The sequence below is a fragment of the Ovis aries genome, chromosome 20, assembly GCF_016772045.2.
Source record: "Ovis aries strain OAR_USU_Benz2616 breed Rambouillet chromosome 20, ARS-UI_Ramb_v3.0, whole genome shotgun sequence".
Taxonomy (NCBI): domain Eukaryota; kingdom Metazoa; phylum Chordata; class Mammalia; order Artiodactyla; family Bovidae; genus Ovis; species Ovis aries.
In genome coordinates this window covers 40,413,222-40,440,504 of record NC_056073.1, presented here as the reverse complement: position 1 = coordinate 40,440,504, position 27,283 = coordinate 40,413,222, and the positions used below count along the sequence as shown (strand labels likewise).

At 42.8% G+C, this 27,283-nt stretch overlaps 1 protein-coding gene across 1 annotated transcript in view; it reads right to left on the bottom strand.

The window, feature by feature from the left end:
- Nucleotides 1-27,283, bottom strand: part of DTNBP1 (dystrobrevin binding protein 1) — a 293,153-nt gene that overhangs the window by 236,021 nt on the left and 29,849 nt on the right. The window lies entirely within an intron of this gene.

Here is a 27,283-nt window from a genome sequence, read left to right as displayed (position 1 = left end):
TTGCTTCTGTCTGACTGGCGTTTGTTTTGCCTAGATGACTTAGAATAAGGAGAAGGCAATGGCACCCAACTCCAGTACTCTTGCCTGGAAAATCCCATGGGCGGAGGAGCCTGGTAGGCTGCAGTCCATGGAGTCGCTGAGAGTCGGACACGACTGAAGCAACTTAGCAGCAGCAGCCGATGACTTAGAACATTGGGTCGCCTAATATCCACAATACACCTTGGTCAGTTTTGCGACAATCATGATATTTTCTGGGAACATATGCCCTTTTGCTCTCCAGTCTGCTGGTAATTTTATTGCAAAATCAAGCCAGCAGTTTCCTCTTATTTTTTATCCTAGAGATTTCTGTCCAAACACATCATTTATTGCCTTGTTTCCAAGATACATTTCACACTCTTCAATCTCAGAAATCTGAAATCTTGGAGCATTTCTAGCAGAGAGCCCCAGGCGTTCTTGCTGATGTTGCCACTGGATTGTTCCCCCCCCCCCCCCCATACGGAGCACAGCAAGTAAAATAGAGCTTCCTGCCTTAAAGGAACATAGGACCTAATTGGGTATATTGAAGACCAAATCATGGCCTTCTGAAATCTAAGGGCTATATAAAATGAGATAAATAGCTAAATTATTACTATCTTTAAATTAAAGGAGAAACTTCCCTGTCAGTGCAGTGGTTAAGAATCTTAGCTTCCACTGAAGGGGGCGTAGATTAGATCCCTAGTTGGGGAACTAAGATCGTGCATAACATGCAGCATGGCCAAAAGAAAAAAAGAAGTAAAGGAGTGTTTGCAGACAAGGCAAGAGGTTCTCCTGCAGCTAATGAAACTCCCTGAAATTGCACAGAAACCTGAAGTAGAAGACATTGAATAAAACTAAGACCTGCCAATTGGCTCCCATCCTGAAGGCATTTTGATGGCATCACGATAATGTTATCAAACTGATGGTTTCATTGCTTGCTCTTCCTTGGATAGGAGATGTCAAGAGGGGAGTGGGCTTCGTATTTTGTAGGAGGGACAGCTGTGGAACACAGCAGAAGCTCAAAACGGCCTCTCCTCCTGGTCTCTACACATAAGTGTGTCTCTTCCTCTCTTATCTGGGGATCTCAGGAGAGCTATCACCTCCCCGCAGTCGCCTCTGCCTGTCCAGCCACTGCCACCTCCCTCCAGGTACGCTGCGGCCCTCCTGGATGGCTCACAGGCACACATGCCAGTGGGGGGACTTTTGTGACCTCCATAGCTAAGTACTGACTACAAAAAGCAAACCAGCTCTTCAAGTCACACAGTCCAACAGAGGACAATGTCAGAAACCCAGGTCAGCATAGAATTTAGCCTACTCTCACAAACTCCTGGTTTCCTTTTTGAACTTAGGTTTCATAATTTTCTTTTAATTTTCCCCAAGTTCTTCAAAGTATTTATTTTCAAAGAACATTCAATTTATTTATTTTCCAAAATAATGGGAGGAACTTGCCATGCAAACAACAAAAAAAAATGTTTTCTGAAAATGAATAATTCTAGTACTGTTTCTAGGACAACCAGAAGGATAAAATAAAATGATAAAGCAGCAGCTGGGAAAATGGAATTTCTGTAATTCTAGAAACAGCAAGCAATTTTCAAGATTATAAGTTAAGAAATTGAACTTTGGCATTTGAGACCTCAACAATTCAGGTAACATTCAAATAAATGCCTCGGGCACTTATTTGTTTCCAACTCAACATTGATAAGGTGTCCTGAAAGCATAAAATGGAATGCTACAGGAACAGAATGTCATATCCTTTTTTTCAAGCTTAATTCAGTGAGATAATGGGTTGTGTCAGAATTTATGTATAATCTACTCTTTTTCTGGAAGTATGCTAGAGAAGTGGGCTTCCCCAGTGTCTCAGTGGTAGAGAATTCGCCTGCAATATAGGAGAGGTGCGTTTGATCCCTGGATCGGGAAGATCCCTGGAGGAGGGCACAGCAACCCACTCCAGTATTCTTGCCTGGAGAATCCCAAGACATCCTGGTGGGCTACAGGCCACAGGGTCACAAATAGTCGGACATGAGTGAACCAACGGAGTATGCATGCATGTAAATTACCATGGGAATAACACTTACAATGTCTTTGCTGGGACATTTTATGAGGGCAGTATTCATTTTTACTTCTTAGAGAAATTATTTTGCAACCAGGATTCTTAAAACACACAAACACAATAATTAAATGGGATATATAGTAGAGGGTTATAGGGCTAAGTTTTGAAAACTACTAAGTTATCAATAGATTTTTAACAGGAAAAAAATGTAGTGTCCAGTCACCACACTGTACACTTTAAACTTACACAATGTTACACCTAATTCCCTGGTGGCTCAGAGGTTAAAGCGTCTGCCTCCAATGAGGGAGACCTGGGTTCGATCCCTGGGTTGGGAAGATCCCCTGGAGAAGGAAATGGCAATCCACTCCAGTATTCTTGCCTGGAGAATCCCATGGATGGAGAAGCCTAGTAGGTTACAGTCCATGGGGTCGCAAAGAGTCGGACACGACTGAGCAACTTCACCTTCCCTTTCCTTCCCTTAAAGCTGGAAAAAGTACTTATTAAAATGAGGATGCCATATAATATTTAGAGGTATATTTCATGCTCAAACTAAATATTTTCTATTAAGTATCCAATTTATCGGACAAGCTCAACAGAGTACACGTAAGAAACTGCCATATTATTTTCCACTGCTGCCTCTTTCAGTGGGTTTCCTCAGCTGACTCTTCCCTGCTCCTGAATACAATCTTGGGTGGGTCCTAGAACTTTCCCAACCATTTCTCATAACCATATGAAGTACACTGGTCACATACAGGAAAGAAGTCCAGTTTCTGCAAAGTCTGGTAGAATTAAACTCCTCTTCCATCCAGGACCTGCTCAGGGTTAGAGGACAGTGCGGATGGGGGCAGAGGCGTGACCAGCTGCTCCACCCTCCTCCTTATCCCCTGTCTCCCCTGCAGGATCTGGTTCCTGGGCTGCAGGCTGGGGAAGGAAGAGGTAAGCAGCATGAGGGCTCATATTTGCCTCGTACGATGGTAGTGTGATGTTGGGTCCCTGGGTGGCTTAGAATCCGAATGCTGATTTCCCTCCTGTGAGTACCTGGGCTGTTCTTTTGGGGGCTTCTTCTATCTCCAGGAATCTCTTACCTCCTCTGCTGGCAGCGGATGAGCTGCCCTTGTCCCCACTTTCTGCAGGCCTACTGTCTCTAGTGGTCACCTGGCCTCCCCAGGCACCCTTCTGGGAGGGGGCTCCTCTCCAAGTGATCCAGTCTGGCTTCCTTCTGCAGCGGCCATCTCTGCCCCATAGGATCTCAGCTGTCCTGAGCTCTCCAGTTTGGAAATGCAAACTATTTACACACCAGCCACCTCCCTTCCCAGTCAGGCATCAAGCGCTAGACTCCCCCACAACACTTTTCTTCAATTCCAGGGACTGAAACAAGCTTTCAGAGTGGTTCACTTGAAGGCCTCTCATACCAGCAATGTACTCTGAAATGGCTCAGGAAAAAGTTTTTGTATTATATTGGTAATTTTTCTGTACATTTGAAATTATTCCAAAACTTAAAAAGAATTGTGTATATACATGTATAAATACATGTTCTAGAAACATAATGAGGTTATATATCATATACAAAACCTATAACCCAACTTTTCACTTAATAGTTTGTTATTACCATAACTATATTAATATGTGTAATATGTATAATCGTTTTCAAAGCATATGCAGTTCATTGTCAGTAGATATCATAATTTAACCAACCAAGATTCTCTTCTTGTATTTTAAGATCATTTACATTCTTTTAGTATAATACATTTTTCTACAATGAAAAAATAGATTTCGACAAAGATACCATTGTTGCACATAATGAAATTCAAGGGTCTGGTTTCTCTGCAAATTTGGTAAACTGTAAGGAGGCTCTGAGCTTAATGTCAATTATGGATTATTACTCCATCCATGAACACCAGAAAGGATTGATTTTCCCCTGCTTCAGAGCTCTTTCGGACTAGCCTCACTAACCTTGGAAGTGACATCTAGACGTTGTGAATTTTCTCCCACTTAAAAATCTAAAACGAAATTCCTTCCAACAGTATCAGAGTGCATTAGATCCAGAATACAGCCATTGAGTTAACGAGCAGGATGTTGCCAGTGCCACTGGGTTATAAGGAGGAGACAGAAGCAATGACAGGTGGGACATGGCTGGATATTCAGCTTCTTTCTATGACTGGGTTAAGGGGAAGCAAGCAGATTGGCCAGGCCTTTCAAAAGTTATCCTTTAATGTTTTAGTAGAATTCTGTCAAACACTTAGTATATTCAGTGACTCAGACGCTCAGCCCCAGAGGTTTTGACAGTGATGATAATAATACCCAACATTTATTTGGTGACTTATGGGTTTTGAGGGCTTCCCTGATAGCTCAGTTGGTAAAGAATCTGCCTGCAATGCAGAAGACCCCGGTTCAATTCCTGGGTCAGGAAGATCCCCTGGAGAAGGGATTGGCTACCCATTCCAGTATTCTTGGGCTTCCCTTGTAGGTCAGCTGGTAAAGAATCTGCTCGCAATGCGTGAGACCTGGGTTCAATCCCTGGGTTGGGAAGATTCCCCTGGAGAAGGGAAAGGCTATCCACTCCAGTATTCTGGCCTGCAGAATTCCATGGACTGTATAGCCCATGGAATCGCAAACAGTCGCACACAACTGAGCAGCTTTCACTTCATTAGCTATGGGGTTCAGAGCCTTCTAACATGGACTGTATAGTCCATGGGGTCACAAAGAGTTGGACATGACGGAGTGACTTTCACTCAAAGCCTTTTACTTCTATTATCTAATCTGATCCTTACAAACTCCCTGAGAGGTGATCAGGGAAGATATTAGCATCCTCATGTCATTGATCAAGGGAGTGAGAATGGGAGTTGAACTTGTGCTCAAAGATTGGAAGACCTAGAGCTGGGACAATGGATTCCTCACCATCTGCCCCACGTTCCTGGGCACTGAGCGCTCCCGCCCCACAGACTGCATCCTCTCAACTTTCCACCTGGTACTTCTGTCCACTCAGTTGTTCAACAGACTATTTTCTTTCTTTCCTTTTTTTTTTTTTTTAAATCACCTTTTACATCCTGTTTACCATCATGTCCTGCCCATTCTGGGTTCCCTGGTGGCTCAGATGGTGAAGAATCTGCCTGCAATATGGGAGACCTAGGTTCGATCCCTGGTTCAGAAAGATCCTCTGGAGGATGGCATGGCAACCCACTCTAGTCTTCTTGCCTGAAGAATTCCATGGACACAGGAGCCTGGCGGGCTACAGTCCATGGGTTCACAAAGAGTCAGACACGATTGAGCAGCTAAGCACAGCACAGCCTGCCCATTCTACTTTCAAAACATATCCTAGATCTGTTCTGTTCTCTCCATCTCCACCATGTGCACCCCTGTCCAAGTCAGCATCATATCTCACCTGGACAAGGGCAACAGCTGTCTACCTGGCCTCTGCTCCCACTTGTACATCCCATGGTCTGCCCTCCACACAGCAGCCAGGGGGCTTTCCTAGACACACACATCACATTCTATTCCTTCCCTGCTCAAAAACTTTTACTTTCTCTTTGAATAAACTTTAAAGTCTTCACCCTGGCTGCTCACACACAGCCCCACATGACCTGATCTCTGCCTGTCTCTGGCTTCCCCCACCCCATCTCTCATCTTTTCTTCTATCTCCTTCTATTTTCCCCAGCTCCCATCTGCTTCATGTGACCCAGCCTTGCTTCCTCTGTTCGTAGAACACCCCAAGCTCACTCCTGCTTCACAACCTGAAGCATTCTGGCCCCAGACCCTGCCACCCACTACATCATCATGCCACCTACCTTATTGACTTATTTTCTATCCTGAGTCACTAAATATGAACAGTCCCACCTATGTAACAAGCATTATATTAATTACTACAAGCCTGCTTCTGTGCTGTTTTAGCAATATTAACTCATTTAACCCTCATGATGACCTTTATTCACTTTTCTTAGATGAGAAAATGGAGGCACAGAAACCTCCTCAAGGTCATCTAGCTCGTCAGCGGCAAAATCAAGACGTGAATGTAAGCAGTTTGGTTTTAGGGTCCTTGCTCCTGGGTGAGGGTCTTGTCCATTGTGTGTAACCCTGAATGCCCATCACATAGATTGGTGCCTGGCTCAGGCAGGCCCTCAGTAAATATTTGTCAAATGATTGAGTGATTTCATGGTTTCTGTGGAGACCTTGACACTGGATGTCCATGACCTTGTCCTGTGTAAGCCCACTTCATCTGTCCGATCCTCAGACCCTTGGTATTATTCAGGAACTGGAGTAGTTAACACTTTCTGAGCTATTTCAGCATCCGCTTCAGCCATAGTAATGTTTGAAACTAAAGCTGTCATCTGCCTGAAATCTAACAATGACAACTAACATTTACTCAGTGAGACATCATTTCTATAGTGCTTTTCATGCACATCGTCTCATTAGCAGTGGTCAAAAAAACAAAAACAAAACCCCACCATTCCAAACCCCTCCAGGAGATAAGGTGAGACTGAAGCAGTCATTCACATTAGCTCATAGGGTTACTGTAATAGCTTTTCACTTGCAGTTAGGGCTTCCCTGGTGGCTGAGAGGTTAAAGCGTCTGCCCGCAACGTGGGAGACCTGGGTTTGATCCCTGGATCAGGAAGATCCCCTGGAGAAGGAAATGGCAACCCACTCCAATATTCTTGCCTGGAAAATCTCATGGATGGAGGAGCCTGGACGGAGCCAGGCTACAGTCCACGGGGTCGCAAAGAGGCGAACACGACTGAGCGACTTCACTTTCACTTAAAATCAGACCAGAGAAACCACGTGCTATGAATTTTCCTGTGTCAGTAACGTCCCCAGGGAAGATTTATCTGAATTAGTAAGACTAATTTTGAGTTGGCAGAGTTAGACCTCACTGAGATTGTCTAAATATGGCAGGGCCGGGTAGAGCCATATTTATTTATTTATTTATTCAGTTTTTATTGATTACCTTTATTTATTAACTGGAGGAAAATTGATTTACAATATTGTGTTGGTTTCTGCCATACAACAAAGCAAGTGAGGCATAATCATATGTATATCACCTCCCTCTTGAGTCCCCCTCCCTCTAGGTCATCCTACCGCTCTAGGTCATCACAGATCATGCTAAGCTGGAAGGCCATATTTATTAAATATTGGGATTTTAAAATCACCTCGCATCTTTGTACCTTCCCTCCTTGGTTTCACAGAGCATTCCCGATCATTACACTGCAGTTGCCCCTGTTTTCTTTGAAGCCCTCTCCTAGTTAGCCTATGCTCTAACCGTTTCCAGGTGCATCCTTGCCTTTAAAATTTACTTTTCCTGTGTCCCATTACCTTGTGGCTTCACTACATGAGTCACTAGTTCTGATGATGGTTGTCTCTAGGCTTTACAGGAGAATCACTTTCTCCTTCATCACTTCTGTTAGTTTTTGCATGATTTTTCAGTCTCCCTGACTGGGTTACAGGCAACAGGAAGCTAGTCTGGTGCAGTATTAAGAGTATGGGCTTTGATGGCAAGCTGCCTTGGTTCCAATCCTTGCTCTGCCCCTTACTAGAAGTGCAAGCTTTTGCAAAGTACTTCATTTTTCTGGGCAACCATTTCTTTTCTGTAAAATGGGACTAACACAGCTCCTGTGTGAGAGGGCTCTTATGTAGACTGTATTCCTATTATACTTAGAAAGTACTCAGAACACTATTCGGTAGGTGCTACATTAGTATAGCTATTGTTGAAACAGTGACAAGTTTTCTACTCAACATAGCTCTCATAAACATAATAAGCACTCGGTAAATGTGTGTTGGAGCCAGTCTTATCAGTTTTCTCGTTACAAGTCTCAACGGGTTAAAGTAGTATTTGTCCTAAATAGTACTGCACCACAAGCACCTTGCTGCTAAGTCGCTTCAGTCGTGTCCGACAATGTGCAACCCCAGAGACGGGAGCCCACCAGACTCCCCCGTCCCTGGGATTCTCCAGGCAAGAACACTGGAGTGGGTTGCCATTTCCTTCTCCAACGCATGAAAGTGAAAAGTGAAAGTGAAGTCACTCAGTTGTGTCTGACTCGTAGCAACCCCATGGACTGCAGCCTACCTACCAGGCTCCTCCGTCCATGAGATTTTCCAGGCAAGAGTACTGAAGTGGGGTGCCATTGCCTTCTCCGACAAACACCTTACAGACATTTAAAACAAATTTGTAGAATAATAATAATTTTTATAATAATAAAAATAAGATGACTCTCCAAGCTGAGGGGAGCTGTAAGTCAAGGCCCACATCCAAACATGATCTATTACCTTGAAGCTCATCAGGAATGGTGGCAAGATTTGATATTCAGGATGTTCAGATCAAAGATGAACCCAGAAATGATGGAAAGCTGACTCTACAGCTGTAGTCCAGCCTTGCTTAGTTTAGTCCAGATTACATCTGTTCAACTGTAGGTTATCTACAAATATGTGACTGTGGAATTAAATTTTTATTACTTTAGCTACTGAGATCTTGGCATCTTTGGATATGAAGAAATATTATAGTGAAACCACTCTAGGATAGAAATCAGTACCAGAAGCATTGCCTAAAATATATGTGGCAGTGGCTTTGAGTTGCATTAGCACATGGCAAGGAAACAGGTAGGAAATAGCAAACCCCCTCCAATATTCTTGCCTGGAAAATTCCATGGACAGCAAAGCCTGCTGGGCTGCAGTCCATGCGGTCACAAAGAGTTGGACATGACTGGGTGACTAAGCACACACAAGGAAACAATAACAGAAACTGGAAAAATGATGACCCATGTTATGCAGTGGCAAAATATTTGGCAAAACTCTCACCTATAGAAATCTGAAAGACAAAAAATGTCCCAAAAGAGCTTGTGAAGAGGGGTAAAGAGGTTCTGAGACAGAATATTGATGGTGTGAGCTGTTTGTAATTATACAACTTATATGTCATAAAATAATACAAGAAGAGATGAGATCTGAAAAGAACTGATCTGCAAGCAGAACAGAAAGGAAATATATAGAGCTCAAGAATTTTGGGAATTTCAGGGCTGACGAGCAAAACTATTTCATCTCCAATCAGTAAAAGAGAACATTGAGAAGTTCTTTGAGTATGAAAAACCTACTAAGATTCAGCCTCCAGGGAAAGGGCCAATCAAGCTTTTAAAAGTCATTGAAAAGATTAAAGAAGTGCCCAATAGATTTTTTTTTTCCTCCTGCAGTAGAACGCAATGGTCCCACAGAAGCCTGATATATCAAAGTAACTATTAATAAGTAAATTGGATAACTCAAAAAAATTGTGAATATGACTTTTGTCACAAAGAGTTGTCTAAAATCAAATATAAAAAGCCAACAAAGCTTTGAGTGAATATCTTGTCCAAAGCACCATAGACTGGTTTAAAATAAGCTGATTTTTCAAGATGTAAAAAGATCTTTGGGCCTCCAACTTTGTACAGGCAGGAAGCAGGCTTGAGAAAGCTGTCCAGCTGCTAAGAAGGTGGAGTTACCAACTCATCCTCGTTTGCCTGAGACTTCCTTGGTTTTGCTATTGAAATTCCTGCAGTCCAGAAAAACCTTCAGTTCAGTTCAGCTCAGTTCAGTCGCTCAGTCGTGTCCCACTCTTTGCGGCCCCATAAATCGCAGCACACCAGGCCTCCCTGTCCATCACCAACTCCTGGAGTTCACTCAGACTCAAGTCCATCGAGTAAGTGATGCCATCCAGCCATCTCATCCTCTGTCGTCCCCTTCTCCTCCTGCCCTCTATCCCTCCCAGCATCAGAGTCTTTTCCAATGAGTCAACTCTTCGCATGAGGTGGCCAAAGTACTGGAGTTTCAGCTTTAGCATCATTCCTTCCAAAGAAATCCTCAGTCCTGGTCAAACTGGGATGGTTGGTCACCTTTCAAGGAGGGCATATTCTATAAAGCTGTCTTTTATGTAGCTGGGAAACATAGTGAAAATGAAGGAACTCCAGACAGTAGAGTCAAGAGTCATGGAGAACAGTGGGCTTGGCACCCGTTCCCAGGGAGCAGAACCAAGGCTTAATTAAGGACCACTTCCTACCCCTTAGGGTCAGGAGACCTGACAGGATTTTGGAACTGTAGAATTTCAGATGCCCTTGACCACTGCCATCCTTCCTTAACTCGCCTTGTTTAAGAGTTGTGGTTTCAGTTGTTTCCCATTTTGTGCCAGAAATGTTCAGGCCCCATTTTCACTGAGGTTTTTCCCAGGGACCTCTTATGAGCCAAATGATAGACTCAGACTATGAAATGAGGTTTATTTCAGTGACATATGGTTTCCAAGGGTCCACATTCTCCTTGTCTAGCAATAGGGAAAATTGTCAGTTGCATTTCAATGTAGCAACCCTGGAGTTGAAGGCCTGATTCCTCTTTGTTCGCCTCATATCTATGATTCACAAAAGAGAATGTTAGATCAGGCTGTTTTTGAGCAGTTTGGTGTGAATCATCTCTCTTTGAATTGTTTGCACCAGCCGGCTCTGAGGTGTCTGAGTTGCTCATGCCAGTCTGTATGGATCACCTACGCAGAGCCTGCTGGTCTAATCTCCATGGGTAGGTGAGAAGTAGCTGACTGTGCTTCCCTAAGATGCTGAGAACATCCTGCCCACAGGAAAGAATGTTAAGTTATACTCCTTCAAACAGCCAACATTTTTGGCACCAGGGACTGGTTCTGGGGGACAATTTTTTCACAAATCTGGGGGGCAGGGTGTGCGGCAAGGAGCATGGTGGTGGTTTGGGGATGATTCAAGCCCATTACATTTATTGTGCACTTTATTTCTATTCTTATTACATCAGCCCCACCCCAGATCATCAGGCATTAGATCCAGAGATTGGGGATCCCTGCCTTAAAAGGTGACTCTGGGGCTTTCCTGTTGGCTCAGTGGTAAAGAGTCCGCCTGCCAATGTAGGAGACATGGGTTCGATCCCTGGTCGGGGAAGATCCCACATGCCGTGGAACAACTCAGCGGGTGTGCCACAACAGTTGAGTCTGTGCTCTAGAACCTGGGAATTGCAACTACTGAGCCCATACTCTACAACAATTGAAACCTGCACGTCCTACACCCCACAACAAAAGAAGCCAACATAGTGAGGAGACCATGGGCTGGAACCGTGAGTAGCCCCTACTCGCCGCAATTAGAGAAAAGCCTGAGCAGCAACCAAGACGCAGCCCAGCCAGAAATAAATACAAGGTGACTCTGTCCGTGTGCTTAGACCATATATCCAACAAAACACGTTTTAGGCTAGAAGCTGTTTTGTATCAGACATGCAGAGTCCGACAATACAGGGTCGTCAGTAGGGCTCCAGGAACTGGTAGTAATACTCCAACAGCTGCTGATGGACATCTAGTTTCCAGCACAGTGCTGCACAGTCCAGGAATAGTGGCTGTACTAGTTTTGACAGTGTAGGAGGGCATTTTACTGCCATTCTGACGTGGTGTGGTTTGATTTTGCACTTCTAGCCATCCGTATATCTTCTTTGTCTATTTTAATTTTTGAAAGCTGCATAAGGTATATTTTGATCAGTTGGGTCCATATAGGTGGTAGAATGATTTTATGTCTAGGCTAGGAGAGGTCTTACATTTTAGCTGCGGTGTTGTGATCTAGTTTCATTCATGACCACAGCACCATCAGGCACAGCTCAAGATATTCATTTTACCTTCTCTGTGATGTGGCAGCTTGATAGATTGCAGTGTATGCTTCCCAGCCTCTTTTATAGTTAGGTAAGGGCCATGTGACTTGGTTTTGAACAGTATACATAGGATCCCCTGTGCCTCCTTCCACTTCTTCCATATTCCCTCTCCCTGCTCCAGAACTACCTTCCATGACTGGTACCCACTATGTTTTAGTGGCAGCACCACAGGATGGAAGGGACTTGGGTTTCTTATGTTAACCGCTTGCAGGACAGCCTTCTAGGACTGCGGCCTGGCCTGCTTTGGACTGTGATGCAGGAGAGATTTGGGGATTGTTTTATTCATGCCTGGAAAATTCCATGGACCGAGGAGCCAGGTGGGCTACAGTCCATGGGGTCACAAAGAGTCGGACATGACTGAGCGACTTCTCTTCTTCTTGTTACACCTACTAGCATTGATTGCCCTGACTACTATAAAAGACCAAAGAAATGAAAACAGAGTCTTTACCACACCATTTTTCTCTTACTTCAGATTCAACAGCTAAGTTTAATATGACATCACTTCACTGGCATCAGGAAATGTCACACGTGTCATTGATTGGCCTCAGAGATTCTGGTTGAAGTTGGGTAATAGAGAGAGGGGCTTCCCTGGTGGCTCAGATGGTAAAGAATCCGCCTGCAATGCCTGAGACCCTGGTTTGATTTCTGGGTCGGGAAGATCCACTGAAGGGAGAGGCTACCCACTCCAGTATTCTTGCCTGGGAAATCTCATGGACAGAGGAGCCTGGTGGGCTACAGTCTGTGGGGTCGCAAGAGTCGGACATGGCTAAGCGACCAAGCCCAGCACAGCAGTGGAGGGAGGACATACTAGGATGCACTGTGTGTCACTGAATGTCCTTGTTCAAAGGATGTACCACAACTGAGCAGCAGAGGTCAGAGTATAAAAATATTTACATCTAAGAATCGAAAAATATGACACCAACAACATAGTTTCTTTCCTTCTTCCAGGCTTCCGGACAGCCATTCACAGCCAGCCCCCTGGGGATCTTCCTCCTCATTCCTGTTACTGTTCTTTGTTAATTCTCAGAGAACCCATTCACAAAGTATGATGCATTTATGTCTCTCTTGTCGGAAATAAATCCTAAACATGGAAAAGTTCATACCAGCCTTGATGGCATGCTGGGAGTTTAAATGAGCTCGGAAGTCTCGCTGAGGCAAAGATTTTAAATGTGTCTTAAAGCCCTAATAAGGTCCTTAACAAGCAACAGAAATGGACCCGCTCCCCCAGGCATTGACCTGGAAGTGTGTCTTTGTTGCTTAAATTATGATTACAGCTTTCTGAACTCCGGTTTGTTAATGAGCTCTAAATGGAAGTGTTTATCTCAGGGGGAAGTACTGTTTCTTCATCTTGTCCCTGGTGACACACTAAACATACTAATTGATATGAAACTGATTTTTAGGAGACAGGAAAGCCCCCAGGCCTTTGTCACATTGACAGTTGTGGTGAGAACCACTACAGGACCTGTCACAGCGGGGCTGAAAAGAGGCTACCCTCATTTCCCAGCATCCCTGGGGTACGTGGCTCCACAAGGCTCTGGTCATTTACGTGCTCAAGCAAAGAGCTGTCTTCTTTTACTTGCCCTTATTACCTGCACGGGGACCTTCAGGAGTTCTGGGAAACACCCCTCTCCTTTATACTTGATGAAAAATTTCATATCACTGTTTCACACTGCTTCCAATTCTATCCATTAGAGAGACATTTAGATGAAGAAGACCAGGTAATCTCCTCCTCAGAAATAGGAAAAACTGCAACACAGGTGGAAGACAAAGGGTCCATCCGTAATGCATACAGAGAATATTCAGATCAAGGAGAGAGAAAAATGGGCTGACTAGAAAAATGGACTGACTGGAAAAAAGGACATGAAAATATGAAATACCAATGGTCAATGACTATCTTTTATTAAACAGGTTAACTTTACCAGTAAGTAAAGAAAATAAATGAGATATAATATAAACACCATGAAGAGAAATAGCCCCTTGCCTTCAACCAAATTGGAAAGTATTTTATTCTTTATAGTAACACCTAGTGATACTGAGGGTGTGGGGAAATAGGCATTTTAAAAATACTGCTGGTCATCGAATAGAGTAAATTGAAGGACAATTTGGAAATGTTTATCTGAGGTCTTAAATTTAACTTTTAAGAATTTATTCTAAGGAAATAAATATGAGTGTATGTCAAGGTTTATTTAAAGGGTTAATTTATTGCAGAATTACTTAAAATAATCATATTGAAAGATAACCAAAAATCTAACAATGGGGACTGGCAAAATAAAGTCCATAGCATCCATGTGATAGAATGCAATGTAGGTGTTAAAACTGGTAGTCTAGAGCACTTGCTGCTACTGCTAAGTCACTTCAGTCATGCCAGACTCTGTGCGACCCCATAGACGGCAGCCCACCAGGCTCCCCCGTCCCCGGGATTCTCCAGACAAGAACACTGGAGTGAGTTGCCATTTCCTTCTCCAATGCATGAAAGTGAAAAGTGAAAAGTGAAAGTAAAGTCGCTCGGTCATGTCTGACTCTTCGTGACCCCATGGACTATAGCCCACTAGGCTCCTCCATCCATGGGATTTTCCAGGCAAGAGTACTGGAGTGGGTTGCCATTGCCTTCTCCACTAGAGCACTTAATGATATGAAAAAATATTCTGGACATATTAAGTGAAAACAGCGAGTTGCAAAATAATATCATCCCAATTTAGAAAATTTAAAAGAAAAAAATATATTTACAGAGAAACCAGAATGAAAGGATGCACACCAGAGTGTTAGTAGTTGTTTTAGTGGGATGGGATTTTTTCTGTATGTATTATGATTTTCTGTATTTCCTTCTCAAAAAATTTTAGTAAATTAATTTTTTTGGCTGTCCCGCATGGTTTGCAGGATCTTATTTCTCTGACTAAGAGTGGAGCCCATGTCCCCTGCAGAGGAAGCACAGAGCTCTAACCGCTGGACCCCCAGGAAATTCCCCATGGACATGCATTTCTTTAATAATCAGAGAAAAAGCCCCTTCTTTTTTTAAAACATGAAAACTCCACAAATGTTCAGGTGGAAAGTGACTTTCATGGCCGCATGTACTTGCTTGCCTGGCTAGCATTTTGGTGCGCCCTCAGTGGGAATTGCTTGAAACTTTAGAGAAAGAGAGAAGAAAATAAGCTATCTTGCAAGTTGGAACATTCGGGAAGAAGCAGAGCAGAAGCTCCTGCAGACCTTGGCTATAAGGTGACAAGAGGGAGAAAGACCCCCAGGCAGGAGAGAGATAATAGGCAAGACCTTGGAAAAGGGCAAAGACAGCATCATCTGCAGTGAGCACCAATGCTTTCCCCTCTAAGTCCACCATTCAAAACCTCAGCTGTCTTCCCAATGCCCACTGGGGAGACAGGTCATGTTTTAGCTCTCCTTACAAAGGTATCCATAAAGAAGAGGCTTTACCTTGGGCTACTACTGAAGAGGAAATGTGCCTTTTTCTTTCCCTTAATTTTTGGAGAAGATTTTTTAAGAATTGGGGATAACAAGGAGGAGGGACAGTAAACCATTTTGTGAAAGTGAAGTGAAGTCGCTCAGTTGTGTCCGACTCTTTGCGACCCGGTGGACTGTAGCCCACCATGCTCCTCTGTCCATGGGGTGTTCCAGGCAAGAGTCCTGGAGTGGGTTTCCATTTCCTTCTCCAGAGGATCTTCTCAACCCAGGGATCGAACCCAGGTCTCCCGCATTGTAAGCAAGACACTTTACTGTCTGAGCCACCAGGGAAGTCTTTGGTTGGGTGCAAAGTGGAACCAATAGAAAAGGTGATTCCTTGCCCCAGATAGAGCAGATCGAGGTACCAGCAAGCAGAGTGAATGAGCTGACCTGACAGGATCCTTTTCAGCCGTGGGGTGATTCTTATTCTTGGGCTTCAACTTCTCAGTGCTCCAAATCCTTTCTATACGAAGGTCATGTACAAAGTCAGTACTGGGGTTTGACTGATCCTGGGTTTCTGATACTGCCTATGGTGTACGTCAAAGAGCTCTTTCAATATATCCAGTAGTAAGCAAAGAGATACGAATGAACTGGAGGGGTGAACAGGGAGGGAGGCAAGGCTGGAGACCCTGTCCTTTGAGGACCAATGGAAGGAAACCGGGCATTTTTGCCCAGAGGAAAAAAGTTTTAGTGGGCACCGAAGGTCATCCTCTTCTAATTTAAGATGCGAGGAAGAGGGAACAGATTTGTTCTGTTTGGCTTCAAAGAGTAGAAGTGAGGACCCAAGATTACTCAGGGGTTGGTTATGCTTCCAAATAAGACAATTCTAACAGGTACAATAGCTAACCTGAGGATTTGTGAGGAAGAGTGAAAACCAGGTGTTTATCTTTTGATCCCTTGTTGCAGGTGGGCTTCCTGGGAGACAGACTCAGAGATTAGCTGCAGGAGGTTACTAGGGACTGTTCTTGGGATCAGTATTGTGGAAGGGAAGGAAACAGGATTGTGTAAAGGGAGGAGAGCAGGCATGCAGTCTCACCAGAACCCTTAACTAATCCTACAGAGAGACTCAGACATAGGATGGTCTATGAGAGCCATTCTGTGTTTGAGTGAAAGGGCTCAGCCTGTATAAGACCTCTGCTTCAGTTAGGGGACCCAGGTTGCCCCAGGAAGGTGACATGGGTTTGAGAGAGAAGTCCCTTCAGTAAAGTCTTTCATGTTTGAACAGGGATCTGGGTGGCTCTCTACAGCAGTCTCATTATGACTTGGGAGAGGGTAGGAGTTTTAGACAAGACAAAAAAGGCTGTGAATAGAAAAGAAAAGATTGATTTGACTATATTAAAAATCAGAATATCTATTTGTCAAAATATTTCATAAAGAAAATACTTAAAATCTGTGAGAAGATTTTAACACATACAATTGAGAAAGTATTAATGTCAAGATTATGTAAAGAATGCTGCTGCTGCTGCTGCTGAGTCGCTTCAGTCGTGTCTGACTCTGTGCGACCCATAGACGGCAGCCCACCAGGCTCCCCCGTCCCTGGGATTCTCCAGGCAAGAACACTGGAGTGGGTTGCCATTTCCTTCTCCGATGCATGAAAATGAAAAGTGAAAGTGAAGTCGATCAGGTGTGTGTGACTCTTAGCGACCACATGGGACTACACCCCACGGACTACACCCCACCAGGCTCCTCCGTCCATGGGAGTTTCTAGGCAAGAGTACTGGAGTGGTTCACCAGTGCCTTCTCAGAAAGAATATCTACATATCATTAAATAAACAATCCTGTAAGAAAATAGACAAAAGCAGTAAACAGGCATTTTATGTAAGAAAAAACATGTGTTACCAATAAAGACATATGGATATTTAATTTTACTAATGATTAGAGAAATGCAAGTCAAATCTACAATGAGATATAATTTTATACACATTTGATTGGTAAAAATTAAGAATTCTGATGATACAAATATTGGAGGGCATAGACCAACAAAATTTCTTGTACATTGTTGGCAGGGGTGTAAATTGTTATGACTGCTTTGGAAAACAGGTTGGTATTGCCTCAGAAATTTGAAAAATAACATATAATCCAGTAATGCTGCTGGATTCTGCATACGTATAATTATAGACAGAGAAGCACTATTTGTGAGAGCAAAATCCTAGAAACAACCTAAATGCCCACTGACAGGAGAATAAAAAGTAAGGTGTATGTACACAGTGGAATATTATATAGAAGCAAAGCCAAATGAACTCTGAGCAGCTGTATGGATAAGCCTGAGAAATTCAATATTCACTGAAAAAAGTAAGTCCAGAATATTAACTACAGTATGGTATCCTTTTTATAGAGTTAAAAGGTAAAACTAAGCAATAGATGTTGGGAACACATAGGCATGTGATGGACTATAGATATGTAAAAACAAAAGGATGCTCAACAATCTAGTGGTTATTTTTGGGTGAAGAAAGGCTAGGGGATGGGAAGAAAGAGGAACATATAGGCAACATATATTATGATACCAATTAATGTCGATACTGTAGTTTTTGTGTTGATTGTAGGTTTATGAATGTTCATTATATTATTAATAAGTTGAATAAATAAATTTTAAAATTTCAGAGGAAGCCATGTTTGAACTCGTGATGAGAGTATATCAAGAACCGGGGATTACGATTAATTCAAATTGTGCATCTGAGGTTCCAAAAAAGGAAGCGGAGCAGAAAAAACAAGAGGGAGAGAGAGCTGCCATTGTTAGAGAGGCTCACGGAGAGGCCACAGGGACTGTTTGCTGGAGGTGTGGTGCTCGTAATTTCCTATAAAAACATACAGAAACATATGGGACTGCTTGCTGAACTGTATAGTCATTCCCTTCCCTGTGTGGAGACCCCAGGACCCCAAAGACAACTTAGAGTCCGTGTCCATCCATTCTTCAGATTAGTCTGTTGTCCTACAGTAAATGACCTGCCTGAGTGACATGTTAGCCATCTTTCGGATGGAGATATTTGATCGATTGGATTCTTCTCGGTTGGTTCACAACAATGACGGAACGATCCTGCAGAGACTTTTGAGGGAAGGTGCCCTGCTGCCAAGTGTTTAATCCTAGGCAACGGCTCTGCCTGTGTTGTGACCGGAAGTCTTGGACGGTAGGAAGGGCTTAAACGAGGAAGAAATGGGGAGTTGTCCAATACCAGAGGCATTTGAACAGAATTAAGAGGGCATTTGGGGAGTTACTGAGAAGACTTGAGCTAGATGACCTTTAGGAGACTTTCTGCCTCAGGCTATGCATCCAAGTTCAACCCTCTTCCAGGGGGCAATGCGGGCAGAGCGCCCTTTATTTAACTGAACTGCATTTTAGACTCTACCCATCCCCCTACCCTCTAGGAGCAATTTTGTCATAAGTTAATAGCCTGTCCTGTTAACTTAGAAATATATAACACTAATTAGATATCTAGCATATGGGAATTTGAGCCTTGAAAATAAGAATTAAATAATCACAAGGCCAGAAACATTTTTATTAAGCTTTCCCCCTTCCCTGTAACCAAATCCCATATCCACAGAGATAAAGATGAAATTAAAATATGGTTGGTATCCTTCATGTTTCCATATATTTCTTAAGATAACAAGTACCTTTAACTGATCTTAATAACTAGAGAAATATTCACTCAGATAGTTTTTTGCACACAGGCTTTATCTAGCATCTTGTTTGGATTCCAGGCTTCTCTGGATGAACTTGTGATTCGCTTGTCTGATCAGGGCACATTACTCATTAAAAATAAATGTGCAAAGAGCTTTGGAGATTGAAGTTTCATGTTTTATTTGTTGAAAAGAAAGAGGTCATGTCAACTAATCAACTTCAACATAATGCAATTCCCAAACCTCTGTGTGCAGGGTTTAAAGGAGAGATTACGAAACCAACTTAATCACAAGTACTGAGGGAGATTCCTTGAGTGTCTGGGTAAAGTTGGGTTCTGCTGAATACAGGCTGACCACCCAAGTAGCCCCACTATGCGGGCTTACTGGCCCATTTAGGATGGGTCCAATAGAATGACTGATTTTGGAATATTTTACTCTAAGAGTCAGAATAGTTTAGCTGCATTCATTTAAGCGTTCTCTATGTACAGTGGATATGGGAAGTGACTCTAGGGAAAACTGTGAATTTCTACTATCTTTTTTAGTATCTTTTTCTCCTTCAACATACTAAGTATGGGAAGGAAGCATGGGGTTTTGAATTAAAAACAAAAAAGAAAATGTGTTTCAGACTAGCTCTGTTTCATGACATTGATATGATGTTAGTTGCTCAGTTAGTTGCCCCATGGACTGCAACCCACCAGGCTCCTCTGTCCATGGAATTCTCCAGGCAAGAATACTGGAGTGGGTTGCCATTCCTACTCCAGGGGATCTTCCTGACCCAGGGGTAGAATCTAGGTCTCCTACATTGCAGGCAGATTCTTTACCATCTAAGCCACCAGGGAAGACCCACGACATTGATAAGGTATTGATATTTTATAGCTTTGAGGTTTATTCATTTTAAAAATGAGAAGCATAATTCATCTTATAGGGTTGTGTGAGAGTTAAATGAAACCAGTTATGTATGCGGTTTGAATATACCTTGATGCAAAGAGCTGACTCATTTGAAAATACCCTGATGCTGGGAAAGATTGAGGGCAGGAGGAGAAGGGGTTGACAGAGGATGAGATGGTTGGATGACATCACCGACTCAATGGACATGGGTTTGGATAGACTCTGGCAGTTGGTGATGGACAGGGAGGCCTGGTGTATTGTGGTTCATGGGATCGCAAAGAATTGAACACGACTGAGCGACTAAACTGAACTGAACTGCTCTGGAAATTATTTAAAGTAGCTTATAATAAGGCTCTATTTAACACGCACATGCACATACCTGTATATGTCACACACAGAGGCACATACTTACTCATATACTATTCACCACTGTAGCATAAATTAAAAACACAGATAAAGAATGAAAGGAAAACAAAGGTGGAAACACATTGAAGACAAATGAAAAACAAAATGAGTGGAATTTTTTAAAAAAGGAAATCTTATCTATGAAATGCTTCACAGTGTCCATAATAGAAAAAAGGAAGCAGTTGTCCAAAGAACTGCCAAATAGCATTTGTTCCCAGACCAGTCAGGAAATTTTTTCATGGACTAAAGACAGTGGATGTGATAATGCCAAAATCTTTGACAATGATCTTACAGTAAATCCAATGATGAGCTTCATAGGACTGCTTGTTGTATTGGGTTTTGACGGCATTGCACTTAAGTAAACACTATCAGAAGGCCTCCCCGAGGGCTCAACAGGTAAAGAATTCACCTGCAATGCAGAGACGCAGGAAACTCAGGTTCGATCCCTGGGTCAGGAAGATACCCTGAAAAATGTAATGGCAACCCACTCCAGTATTCCTGCCTGCAAAATCCCATGGACAGAGGAGCCTGGTGGGCTACAGTCGAAAGGGCCTAAAAGAATCGGACACGACTGAGTGACTAAATACACAACACAATCAGAAAACACAGAGTGTTGAGATTGCACAGAATGTATCTTCCACTTGGATGACCTGGCTTGCCTGCCTGGGAGAATGGATAGACTGTGTATGTTTTGAGCAGTTCTTCCTGAACAAGACAATGTATGCCAGTGAGCATACAGACAGCAAAGTACTATAGAACAATGTATAGCTGGGTGCCTCTAACCCTCACCAGGAATCTAGCTTGTGTCCATACTTGTGGGCCCGTCATGATTACAAAGCAACTCCATAGATTTCTCTCTGATAAAGCTGGCTCATAGAAACTTTAAGGGTCACTCCTGTTAGAAACAGCTGCATTTTAATAAGCAGTTCTGACATCCTAAACCCCTAAAGTTCCAAAGGAATGGGTCTTTAATGGGAGTGCTTTGTTCACAATGAAAGGAGGGGTATGAGGAGGTATTTCTTTCCTGATGTTTTGTTATCTATATAAGTGATCATGACTCCATTATATAAACGACTTCCCTAAGCAGAGATTCAAAGCCTAAATCTAATGAACATTTTTTCTTCCAATTTTTTTTAAAAGCTATCCATTTTACAAGGCAAAAGCTTTCATTGACTGCATCTTCCAAGACAATTGTTGCTTCCATTACGAAGCTTGTTCCTAACCTGTCCTTAATGATTCCAGGGTGATTTTGCTCTGAATCATCTTACTTTTTTCCCAAGAGCAACATGCCATTCACAGCAAGATCTGGTGGGAACAATTTATTTTCAAAATGATTTTTCTTTCTGTAAAAAGCTCTTATCATCCATTTGATTTAAAAGTTTCTTCTAATTAAATCTCATTACTAAAAAATTCAGTTTCAATCTTTATGCCATTAGGTAGGAAAATGCTCTGAAAATCAAATAGCTTTCAGGGTCACAAAAGAAAATGAATTCAGCAAATTGGGAGTTGCTTTGGAAAGAGCTTGCTACCCGGAAAGTTGATCAATATTTTCTGTGTATCAATTCATGAATGTATAATAATCAGTCAAAAGTGGAGGCTGTGTGTGGAAAGGGCCACCATAAGCAAGATGACTTCTTTTAGCCTCTACAGTCACAGCTCACAAGGTCTTCAGGTAATGGAAGACACAATTACTCACCTGGCACTCAACAAACCCTTCTCATTAAAAAAAAGCCCACGATTATTTAGTTAGTTTAGACTAATAGAGTCTATGTATTCAGCTGGAGTTCCTCAACATGAACGGTGGCAAAAAAGTTACCATAAATTGGCTCTATATATCATTCTGGGCTTCCCAGGTGACCTAGAGGTAAAGAATCCATCTGCCAAAGCAGGAGGCTCAAGAGACTCAGGTTGGATCCCTGGGTCGGGGAGATCCCCTGGAGGAAGAAATGGCAACCCACTCCAGTATTCTTGCTTGGAAAATTCCATGGATATAGGAGCCTGGTGGGCTACAGTCCATGGGGTTACAGAGAATCAGACACAACTGAGCACGCATGTGCACACACACACACACACACACACATCCTTCTAGAAAAAAAAAGTTCCTTCCTTCATTTCTTTCTTTTAAATGAAAGTATAGTTGATTAAAGAAGAGTTTCTTGGGGGCTGAAACAGCATCTCTTTCAAGGAGGAGTGTTGTTTTTAACCAATTTGTTTTTGTCCACTTTATCTGAAGAAGTCATTATTCACAAAGAGAAGAAGGGCATCACGTTTTGAAAAGCTGCAAAACAATTAAGTAGAAACATTCGCTTAGAGATCAATTGAACTCTTTCTGACCAGTTCCCTGGAGGCTTCATGGGTGCAGAAAGAATCCAGAAAGGGAGTGAGGTTGAGGCTGGTGATCAAACTGATGGTCATTTGGGAAAAGGGTATATAAGTTGGGTTCTAATCAGGAGACAGAAATCACACAGTAATGGAAGCAGGGGAGATCGAATGTAAAGAATTATTAAGCTGTGATAGCATAACCATAAAGATAACTCTAAAGGGTATCATAGGGCTTAGAGAGAGTATCCAGGGAAGCACACACTTGGGAGGGTACCCTCCCTGAGCCTGAGGCTCAGAAGGTAAAGTTGAAGCCCAGAGGAGGATTTTGCTGGGTTGCCAGTTCTAGAGCTCATCCTTAAGCACCAGACAAGTAGGAAACATCCTTCTGGGGTGCAGGTAATTTGGGCAGGTGTACAGCAAGGTGGGCAGATGCAGAGAGAGTTGAGGTACCACTGTGTGTAAGGCCTGGATTGCTGGGTGTCCGCAATGGAAAAGTGGTCACCAGGCCCAGGAAGGGCTGCAAAGTCCTTAACGGTCTGTAGACATGTAGCTGTGGCAGACACCACCAGTCGTCCCTGCACACATGTCCCACTAACAGACCAGGCAGTGGGAACACAAAGAGTAAAGTGCATATAACTCGATACCAGAAAAAAAAAACAAAAGTGGGCAGGAGATCTAAACAGACATTTCTTCAGAGAAGATACACAGATGGCTAATAAACACATGAAAAGATGCTCAACATCGCTCATTATTCAGTTCAGTTCAGTTCAGTTCAGTTCAGTTCAGTCGCTCAGTCATGTCTGACTCTTTGCGACCCCATGAATCGCAGCACGCCAGGACTCCCTGTCCATCACCAACTCCCGGAGTTCACTCAGACTCCCGTCCATCGAGTCAGTGATGCCATCCAGCCATCTCATCCTCGTCCCCTTCTCCTCCTGCCCTCTATCCCTCCCAGCATCAGAGTTTTTTCGCTCATTATTAGAGCAATGCGAATCAAAACTAGAATGAAGCGTCACTTCACACTGGTCAGAATGACCATCATCAAAAAATCTACAAACAATAAATGCTGGAGAAGGTGTGGAGAAAAAGGAATTCTTTTGCACTGTTGGTGGGAATGTAAATTGATACAGCCTCTATGGAAGACAATATGGAGATTCCTTAAAACTAGGAATAAAACTACCATATTCCCCAACAGTCCCACTACTGGGCATATACCCTGAGAAAGCTGTAATTGAAAAGGACACATGTACCCCAATGTTCATTGCAGCACTATTAACAGTAGTTAGGACATGGAAGCAACCTAGATGCCCATCAACAAATGAATGGATAAAGAAGCTGTGGTACATATATACAATGGAATATTACTCAGCCATAGAAAGAAGCTCATTTGAGTAAGTTCTAATGAGGTGGATGAACCTAGAGCCTATTATGCAGAGTGAAGTAAATCAGAAAGAGAAAAACAAGTATCGTATATAATGCATATATATTTAATCTAGAAAGATGGTACTGATGAACCACTGCAGGGAAGCAGTGGAGATACAGACATAGAGAACAGACTTGCAGACATGGGCAGGGGAGGGAGAGGAGGGGATGAATGGAGAGAGTAGTGTGGAAACATACACAGCATCATGTGTAAAATGGATAGCCAGTGGGAATTTGCTGTATGACTCAGGGAACTCAAACCAGGACTCTGTGACAACTTAGAGGGCTGGGATGGGGTGGGAGGTAGGAGGGAGGGCCAAGAGAGAGGGGACATATGTATACCTATGGCTGATTGATGTTGATGCATGGCAGAAACCAACACAATATTGTAAAGCAATTATCCTTCAATTAAAAATGAATAAAAAGCAAACTCACAGAAAAAGAGATCATAATTAGGGTGTGGGGGAAATAGGATGAGGGCAGCGAAAAGTACAAAATTCCAGTTATAAGATAAAAAAATGTGTATATATGTGTGTGTTTAGTCATTCGTATCTGACTTTCTGTGACCCCCACTGACTGTGGCCTGCGGGGCTCCTCTGACCATGGGATTTTCTTCGGTAGGAATGCTGGAGAAGGTTGCCATTTCCTACTCCAGGGGATATAATATATAATATGATAAATATAGTTAACACTGATGTATGTTATATATGAAAGTTGTTAAGAGAGTAAACCTAAGAGTTCTCATCATAAGAAAACTTTGGGTTTTGTTTTTCATTTTGTATCTGTATGAGATGGATGTTCACTAAACTTACTGTGCTAATTATTTCATGATGTCCATAAGTAAAGGCATTATGCTGTACACCTTTTAAAGTGCTGTACAACAATTATATCTCAATAAAACTGGACAAGAAAAAAGAAACGTTTAAAAAAAAAACAAAACAAGAAACAAAGTGTTACTCAGTAGTGTCTGACTCTTTGCAACCCCAGGGACAGTAGCCCTCCAGGCTCCTCCATCCATGGGATGTTCCAGGCAAGAAAAAACCCACTGGAGTGGGTTGCCATGCCCTTTTCCAGGAGATCTTCCTTCCTTCCACCCAGGGATGAAACCCCAGTCTCATATTACAGGCAGACTCTTTACCATTTGAGCCACCAGGGAAGTCCCTGAAAAGACAAAGGGCAGTAGCCAAATCTGGGAAGAGAACCCGCCTTTCTGCAGCGGTGTCCCTGTAGCGCCCTCTACTGATAAAACTTATATCACATTCAATGTAAAGAAGAAAAGCTTGGGGTCCAGTTCATTATGGCAGTTCAGTTCAGTCACTCAGTCACTCACTCTTTGCGACCCCATGGATTGCAGCACACCAGGCTTTCCTGTCCATCACCAACTCCCGGAGCTTGCTCAAACTCATGTCCATCGAGTCGGTGATGCCATCCAACCAACTCATCCTCTGTCGTCCCCTTCTCCCGCCTTCAATCTTTCCCAGCTTCAGGGTCTTCTCCAATGAGTCAATTCTTCGCATCAGGTGGCCAAATAATGGCAGAGTAGGCAGCAGGTACTGAAGGCAATGGCGACCCACTCCAGCACTCTTGTCTGGAAAATCCCATGGACAGAGGAGCCTGGTAGGCTGCAGTCCACGGGGTCGCTAGGAGTTAGACACGACTCAGCGACTTCACTTTCAAACATTGGAGAAGGACATGGCAACCCACTCCAGTATTCTTGCCTGGAGAATCCCAGGGCCCGGGGAACCTGGTGGGCTGCTGTCTATGGGTCGCACAGAGTCGGACACGACTGAGCGACTTGGCGGCAGCAGCAGCAGCAGCATTAGGTACTGAAGAGTTCATTTGTAGTGAAGGGGTAATACACTGATAACCAATTCATTTATGGTGATACAGAGCTACTTACAAGAGTAGTGAGAAAGTAGGAAGGGGGAGTGAACCAGTAGTCCCAGCCACCAAACGCGGAGGTTTGTAGAACCTGGTCTGTATGGATATGAAAGGATAGACAACAATGATGCTCTCCTTCAGCAAAATGGTGCCACCAATCCATACATTTAACTATTTGCTTACCAAATAATTAATTTTATTCCTGATAGCATAAGTGAGTAGGTTCCACCCTGTGTCTGGCCATTGCAAAAAAAAAAAAAGAATCAATCAATCACATCAGCTAAGTCAGGGAAGAAATCAGATTGGTAGCTAGGGGTCGGGTATAAGGAACAATGGGTTGATCTTTCAGTTTTCAGACGGTTGATGGAGAATCCACCAGCTCACCTTTGGCAACGGGTAAATAGGCCCCGGCACATTGGGAGGGCTGTAAGGGAGGTGGAAGGGGACACAGAGATGACTCTGACAATCCTACTGGAACAGTCTAAGAATTAAAAATAGTAGCTTATAACACCCCCTCCTTGTCTTCCCATTACCATGGCAACATGGGACCGCTCCACATGCAGTCCATTTGTAGACTTTCCTTGACATTCGCCTTAACCTATTTTCAATCTAGACGGCAACGCTCCAGGAGGAGGGAGTGGGCAAGGGGGGAGCTTATACCTGGTCCTCACATTTCCTGAGAATTTCAGGACCCCCTCCCCACTTTGGTGCATGGATTCAGGCTCCAGGTCTCCAGAGGCTTTCTCTGCTCCCCAGGAGCACTCAGAGCTGCATGTTTGCTGTGCTATCAAGATATAAGTAGAAATGCATTATTTAATTTTAAATTAAAATTTTAATTTATTATTAAATTAATTTTAATTTTTAAAAATTAAATAGAAAAGGCCACCATGGGGGCCAATCCTGAGAACATGTGGGAAAACGCATATGCTTAGGCAGCTGTGTGACTGCCCTTGGTTAGGAGTAGAGAAACAGCTAAACATGTCTTTCATTGATCACAACAGGCTACAAATAATTTGTTGAAAAAATAGTGCATCTCATGGGTCTTTTCAGTTTTACAGATAGAAAAATTCATCCAAAATTTTTTAAAGTGTGTTTGGTCTCAATGACTTAGTTTGGGTCTATAAAGTAATGGCACAGAGATGTGATCATTATTTGTGTAATCAACTTTAGGTAAATAATTTCAAATTACTAAATTATATGTGTGTATATATCTATAGCTATATATCTTGCATATGTGACTACCCAAATAATTTCTGACTCTTCATAAAGCCTTACAACATGAAGCAGGTATGATCTGAATGAATAAAAGTGTTATTAAAATTTGGCTTTACCAGAGCTTATTTACAAGGAATGGTTGAGAATTTTAAAAGAACTTCATTATCCAACCATTAACAGTTACCAACAGGATGTAGATTGTGTGTGTGTGTGAGAGAGAGAGATCTTTAAAAATGACTTTTGCAGTGACATTCTGTTGAATGACCCAGTGACCTGACTGATAACAGGACTCAGTGGGGACATCGCAGTTTTTCCTAAGTGAATTACGGTTAGAAGATAATCACGTTTGGAAGACTTATCTGTT